This window comes from Hipposideros armiger, unplaced genomic scaffold, assembly GCF_001890085.2.
Source record: "Hipposideros armiger isolate ML-2016 unplaced genomic scaffold, ASM189008v1 scaffold_216, whole genome shotgun sequence".
Taxonomy (NCBI): Eukaryota; Metazoa; Chordata; class Mammalia; order Chiroptera; family Hipposideridae; genus Hipposideros; species Hipposideros armiger.
Genome location: NW_017731566.1, coordinates 929,030 through 935,029, shown reverse-complemented (window position 1 = coordinate 935,029; position 6,000 = coordinate 929,030). Strand labels below are relative to the sequence as shown.

Genomic DNA, 6,000 nt, shown 5'->3' with positions numbered 1-6,000 from the left:
AGCTTGTTTCACAGTCAGCAAACAGTCAGCTACAAGACTGTGGTTCTTCTCAGGCTGCACTGGGGAGATGCTGAGGACAAGCCAGGTCCCACCATCCCATTAATCTCTACAAACACGTGCGGGTATTTATGCTAAGCCCTCACCTCACAGGTGTGTACACACGTGTGCGTGTGCATGTGTGCGCACACACACAGGGACAGGGGACAGGTGGCCTCAACATGCAGACAGCTGTCACCGGGAGACAGCAAGCACCCCCTGGACGCCAGCACAACTGATTGTTTATGGGGCCTGGGCTCCTTTTCCGTGTGGCGTTCTTCTTTGCAGCTGATGCACAGCTTCCTTTCCCGTACTGAACAAGTAATCTAAATGATAATCAAGTTCACGGGGGTTATTAGGACAAGGACCCCCAGGCTTATTTTCTGCAGTCACCCTGAGCACTTTCAGACTCAGCTTCTCTCTTAGAAACACCAAAACCAAGAGCTAGATGCCTGCTGGAGAGAATCCAGCCAGGAACCAATGAGCCGGTTTGGAGTGTAGACGCCAAGTCTACACCTCCCAGAATCTTCTATTAAAGACAGGGCCTCCTGAAAAGACTAAATGGGGTAGGTTTTAGGCAGGGGAATCCCTAGAGATTCTCCCCCAACCACCCGAACAAGGACCCCAGCGCGTGTGTATTCTAAGACCACAAGGCTGTTTATTTCACCAGCTTCACAGCCAGTGAGCAGCTGGTCATCCTGCCCCAGGAGTAATTACATCATGGGCTTCAGGAGTTAAATCCAGTTACTTGCACATCATTTCTATTCAGTTCACCTCGGTGGGACCTCATTTGCTGACGTAGGCAGCAGTGGAGTGGTCTAACTCAGACTAATTAGCCCTCCAGAAATCAAGCAGTGCACGCTGCCCCGGGCAACGGGCGTTAGGAGAGGCTAGGCTGTTTGCCTCTGAAGTGCTCTTGTGATGATAACATCTTGTGCTGGGTAAACAGTCTCATTTTTCTAAAACCACTTCAAGGCTTCTGCAGAATCCTGCACCAGAATGACAGGTCTGCGTGTGCGTGGCCTGTGTCAGGGGTCTGGAAGGTGGGTGCAAGTTGCACAGATACTGGCATTGCTAGGAAAACACCTCCGCGTGGCAGTTATCACCCGGACACACAAGAGAGATGCTAATGTCACAGTTCAGAGATGCAGTAAGGCTCTCGGATGCTTCTGGGGATGGTGTACAAAATTAAGAAATGAAAAACAAAGCAGAGGTCCCAGAGGTCTTGGTTCCGTTTTGCATACTCAGTTTGAGAGACCAGGTGGAGAGGGGCTCCTGGTGACAGAACACAGAACCACTCTCCTCATGGTGAGCTCAGCTCCTGCACAGATATCTGTCCTCGAGTTTAGAGCAGGTCCGCCATCTCGGTGCCCCCATGAAAAGACAGGGGGCTGGGAGCAGAAAGATGGATTTGGAAAGGGTTTGTCCCTCTGGGATGGGGGGCGGCAGAAAGAAGGGCTACCATGAGCACCGGCAGCGCATGAACCACCACCCCTCCGAGCTTCATAACAGAGAAGCTTGGGTACAACACGAACAGACAAAGCTGGGGACCACAACTCCAGCTCCCCCAACTAGAGGAACCAGATCTCCAAGTCAAACATGGCCACGAAAAACATTTTTGGACAGAAATAGAGCCTTAATGTAAATCCCTGCTTCCACCTTGCTCCATCTCGGACCCAGGAGCACGGTCCCAGCCCCTGCCCCTCCCCCCTTCCCTTGGGCTCCTCTCCTCTATGATTCTAAACTTTGTTTGCAGCTGTCTTCCTGGCCAACTCTCTCCCCAAGTGGCACATCCGGGAGGACAAGGGGGGATCTTCTACTCTCGCTGCTTCTTCCCTACCCCCAACACCCTCCGTCCATTTCGTTAACATCCATCTCTATGGCCAAGGACCCCAAAATGTTACCATTTCTATTTATTGTCTGGTTAGTCCTCAAGAGACGAGACAGGGGACAAAGAGGCCCAAGATGCTCCATTAGCCACATGAAAGCCACAGGGGCCATTCAGGAAGGCCGCCCTGCCTCAGCGGTGGCTCTCTGCGGCACCTCCTCCTGTCGCCGGTGGCTGGCTGCACGTGGAACCACAGGCTGCCACTGTGTCAATTCAGACCACCCTGGTGTCTGCAGGATCAGAGACTCACAACTAAATCAGATCCCGACTCAAGACCAGAAGCTCAGCAACCGAACCCCCGCCAGCTGCCTGACGCGTGCCTTTCCCGGGGAGCCCTGCACTACGGGCAAGGCCATGGCTCGTTTCCTGCAACGAGCGCCATGGTGAGGCTGCAGGCATGCCAGCACAGATGGGAGGCTGCACCCGTCTTCCAGGATGTCATGAACCCAATTCCTAATGATTGCCTTCAACACAGCTGCAAATCCAGTTTCTGTGTGCTCATACATAAAAGTAATGTGAGTGTCAGTGAATTAAACCCGATGTACGTTTGATGGTTCTCCTGGTCTGCGTGACCCTCCACACCATGTAAGGTGCCCATTTGGGGTTTGACTCTGAAGACCTGGGTCAGTTGAGGCCTTGACCAGGTGTCCTGGACAAGCTGTTCGAGCTCGCTCAGGTCCCGCTCTTCTGCCCAGTGCGGGGACAGTATCTGCCTTACAGGTTCTTGGGAGGCTCTTGGGAAGAAGTTACCCTGTAACCCGAGAAGACGCAAATGGCAATGACAACACTAACTACCATCGTTCTCCAGGTTCCCCTCCAGCCCCCCCATCCAGGATGCCGTTCATCCTGACTCCAACCTGCAAAGCAGGTCCTTCCTCCTCTTTATAGGTGAGTAAGCTGAGGTCTTGAGGTTCAGTAACGTAACCTCAGGTCTCGAAGTAAGCAGGCCAGACACCTGAGACCTGAGCTAGGGATGAAATCAATAGATTTCTATTCTCTGTAGATCTCCAGTCGCGGTTGGCAAAGTGGGGCTTGTATTTTCTTGAAAACACGAGTTCCCACGGTGCAGCTTCCGCTTGCTTACCGTCTAGTCCCTGAGCCAGCAGGGACAGCAGCACCTGGGAACGTGTTACACATGCAAATATACATGAAGGTTCATCTGCATCAGAAATCCTGGGGCTGGGCCCATGGGCTTCATTGTCACAAGCCCTCCAGGGGATTCTGCTGCTCACTCAGGCTTGAGGACCACTGACAGAAGGCCACAAGAGTGATAAGGAAAAATCCAAGGCCCTACATACTTGGGTTTCAAGGCTTTGAGGATCTAATACAGGACACCCAGTTAAATCTGCATTTCAGATCAACAACGAAGCCTCTTTTGGGGTAAGTATGTCCCGTGCAGTATTTTGGATATACTTAAACTAAAAATGATTTTGTTGATCTGAAATGCAAATTTCACTGGGCAGCCTATAATTTTCATTGGATAAATCTGGTTCTCTTTTCTCCCTGGTTATTTGATATTGTGACATTTGTGAGGTACTTTTCAGAGGGCAGCCACGACTGGCTCCTCTCCCCAACAGATGTTGTGCTGGGTACCAGCATGATGACGTTGTTACAGATACGAGGGAGGCCCCCATGGAGACAAGCCCAGGCTGGTCCTGTCCCTGGACAAGCTTCCCGTGACTTCAAGCTCACCACATGCTGTGAAATCAACACTATATCCCACTGCCCAGAGGTCCCCAAGGCACTCAGCCATCACTTCCTGGCATTGCCAGACCAAAGAGAACCAGGTAAAGTGAGGACAACCTCTCTCCCAAAGTCCCAGGTTTCTGTGGGGAATGGCAGACTGAAACGCCAGCTGGGGTTTTTTTTTTTTTTAGCAAAGCATGGTAGGTATTTCTACAAGCAGAGATTCCTAGAGCAATGTTTACAAATTGGACTCTCAAGAATTAGATAAAAGCATTCCAAGGTCAAAGAAGTTTAGAGAAAATAAGGTTAAACCAATTTAAGTAGCCTTCATTGTTGCAGAACTTATCAGTGCCTTTACAATACATTGGGCATTGTAAAACTCCAAGAGAATGCAGAATACAAAACATTTCTCAGAGGACCCTGAAGGGGTTGGTCTTCCTCTGAAATACATTTTGGATAGTTGAAGGCTTGAGCATACTGGGGAGAAAAGCGACAACTGCAGAATATAAATAGTTATAATTCTCAGTTTTCAAAGATATTTGTGGTAATAGAATAGGATTACTTACACACACACACACACACACACACACATCTGGTGTGCTTTCTCCACATTTTCTCAAAATGTGTATATGTGCTTTAAATAGCAAGTTTAAATTACTCATTTAAAGGAACTTTTAATAATAACAATGACTCAAATCGCACCTTCCCAATAAAACAGTGACATCTAGTCCAAATCTGAAAGACTAACTATAGATCTGAGAGTCAATATTTGCTCCAATTCCAGCATTTTTTAGAGCCACACAATATGGTGATTTGTAGATGATGAATAAACTCTTGTTCTCATTGCCAAGTAGATTTATATCCTTAGTGTCACCTCACAGTTTCTTACTGAACAACAGTGTAGGATACAAGCAAAATCACTTGGAAAGTAACATCAAGGCAACTGGGAAAAGGACTCTTTCATAAAAGTCATTTTTCCTCGCCAGTCCGCAATTCTCTGTGTGAATTTATATGGAAATACCCTGTCTTTCTGCCTACTACTAATCAATGGACAAAAATTGATCTTTTCTTCCTGTGTCTCTTAAAAAAACCCTAACACAAGACCTTTAGAGTCGGTCTGAGAAGCACACTATTAATAGTGGACATACAGTGTCTTTGACTCAGGGAAAAACGGTCTTTTAGCTCAATCATGCTTCTTGTTTTCTTTGCAAACTGTTGAAGTAACAATTTACTATTATCTGATAAGCATATTTTAAAACTCCTTTGTGAGTAATATCGGGAGGACTGCCCCCAAATATTCCTTCAAATGTTTTATGGAAAAGCATTCGTGAGATCGGATCGGGCAGTAGTAGGAAGGATGTGGCCAGAGCTTGGCGGGCTGCGTGATAAGCAGCACGTTTTTATTACTGCGATGACTTCCCCAGCCATCTCATATCTGCTGGGTCGCTTCTCTAGCTAGATGCTCGGGGAATACAAATTAATTTTAATACTGGCTCCAGCCAAGAATCATCAACGAAAGCCGCTGTGCTGGAGAAGGAATTCTGCAGTGCCTTCCGGAAAGCTCTGTTCCTCTACTGATCCGTGATTGGAATGGCTCGGACTTGGCTCACCTTGGAGAGTGTGGATAATGCGATTCAGATGGACCCTGTCTGCTTCGCTACACAGCAGGGCTCCCCAGACTGACTTGGTGTACTGTGTGCCCCTGGCACGTACGATCTGGGGAGGTCTCTCCACCACACTTGCATGACAATAATCCAAAACAAAGAAGGCAAGAAGGTAGGGGACCTAGAGGAATCCAAGAGCTCTGAGTCCTCCAATGGAAGAGGCTGGATGGGAGTAGTCAGGGAGGCCTTCCTGGAAGAAGGGGGTGCTGCTGACGGGTTTTCTATACAGTCACAGGTTCAGGGGACAACCTGGGGGCACCATGAGGAGTACCCCAGGAAGCAGAGGGGAATGAGTGGGGACAGAAGCGAGGCGAGCAGGGCTGTGTTTGAGTACTACCCGGCGTTCTGGTCGGCTGCAGGAGAGGGTGGGTAGAAGCAGTGATTCCAGATGAAGCAAGTGCTGGACTGAGACACAGAAGTCACCACACCGCCCAGGTCTTGCATTACAGGAATCAGAGGAAAGTGCCTCAGGACTTCAGTGATGAGCGAAGAGGCTGTGCTTGAGAGGGGCTCACGGGGTTAGGCAGGAGGTAGAGGGAGAGAGGGACAGGTGAGGCTTCTATCGGGGGGTGGAGGGACCCTGATCGTGCGTGTTACCTGCTGGAAGGAAGGACAGCAAATGAGACCACCTGGGAAGGGTGGGGTGGGCCGAGTCGGGCTGGGCCGGGTCTGGGCTGCTGGGTGGGATGGAATCCAGGGAGACTCAGAGGCTGGGCCCCAGTGCAG

The 6,000-nt window shown here is 49.5% G+C and overlaps 1 protein-coding gene across 1 annotated transcript in view; it reads right to left on the bottom strand.

Moving 5' to 3' along the window:
- Window positions 1-6,000, bottom strand: part of CUNH10orf90 (chromosome unknown C10orf90 homolog) — a 199,934-nt gene that overhangs the window by 3,747 nt on the left and 190,187 nt on the right. The gene's annotated exons all lie outside the window — the stretch shown is intronic.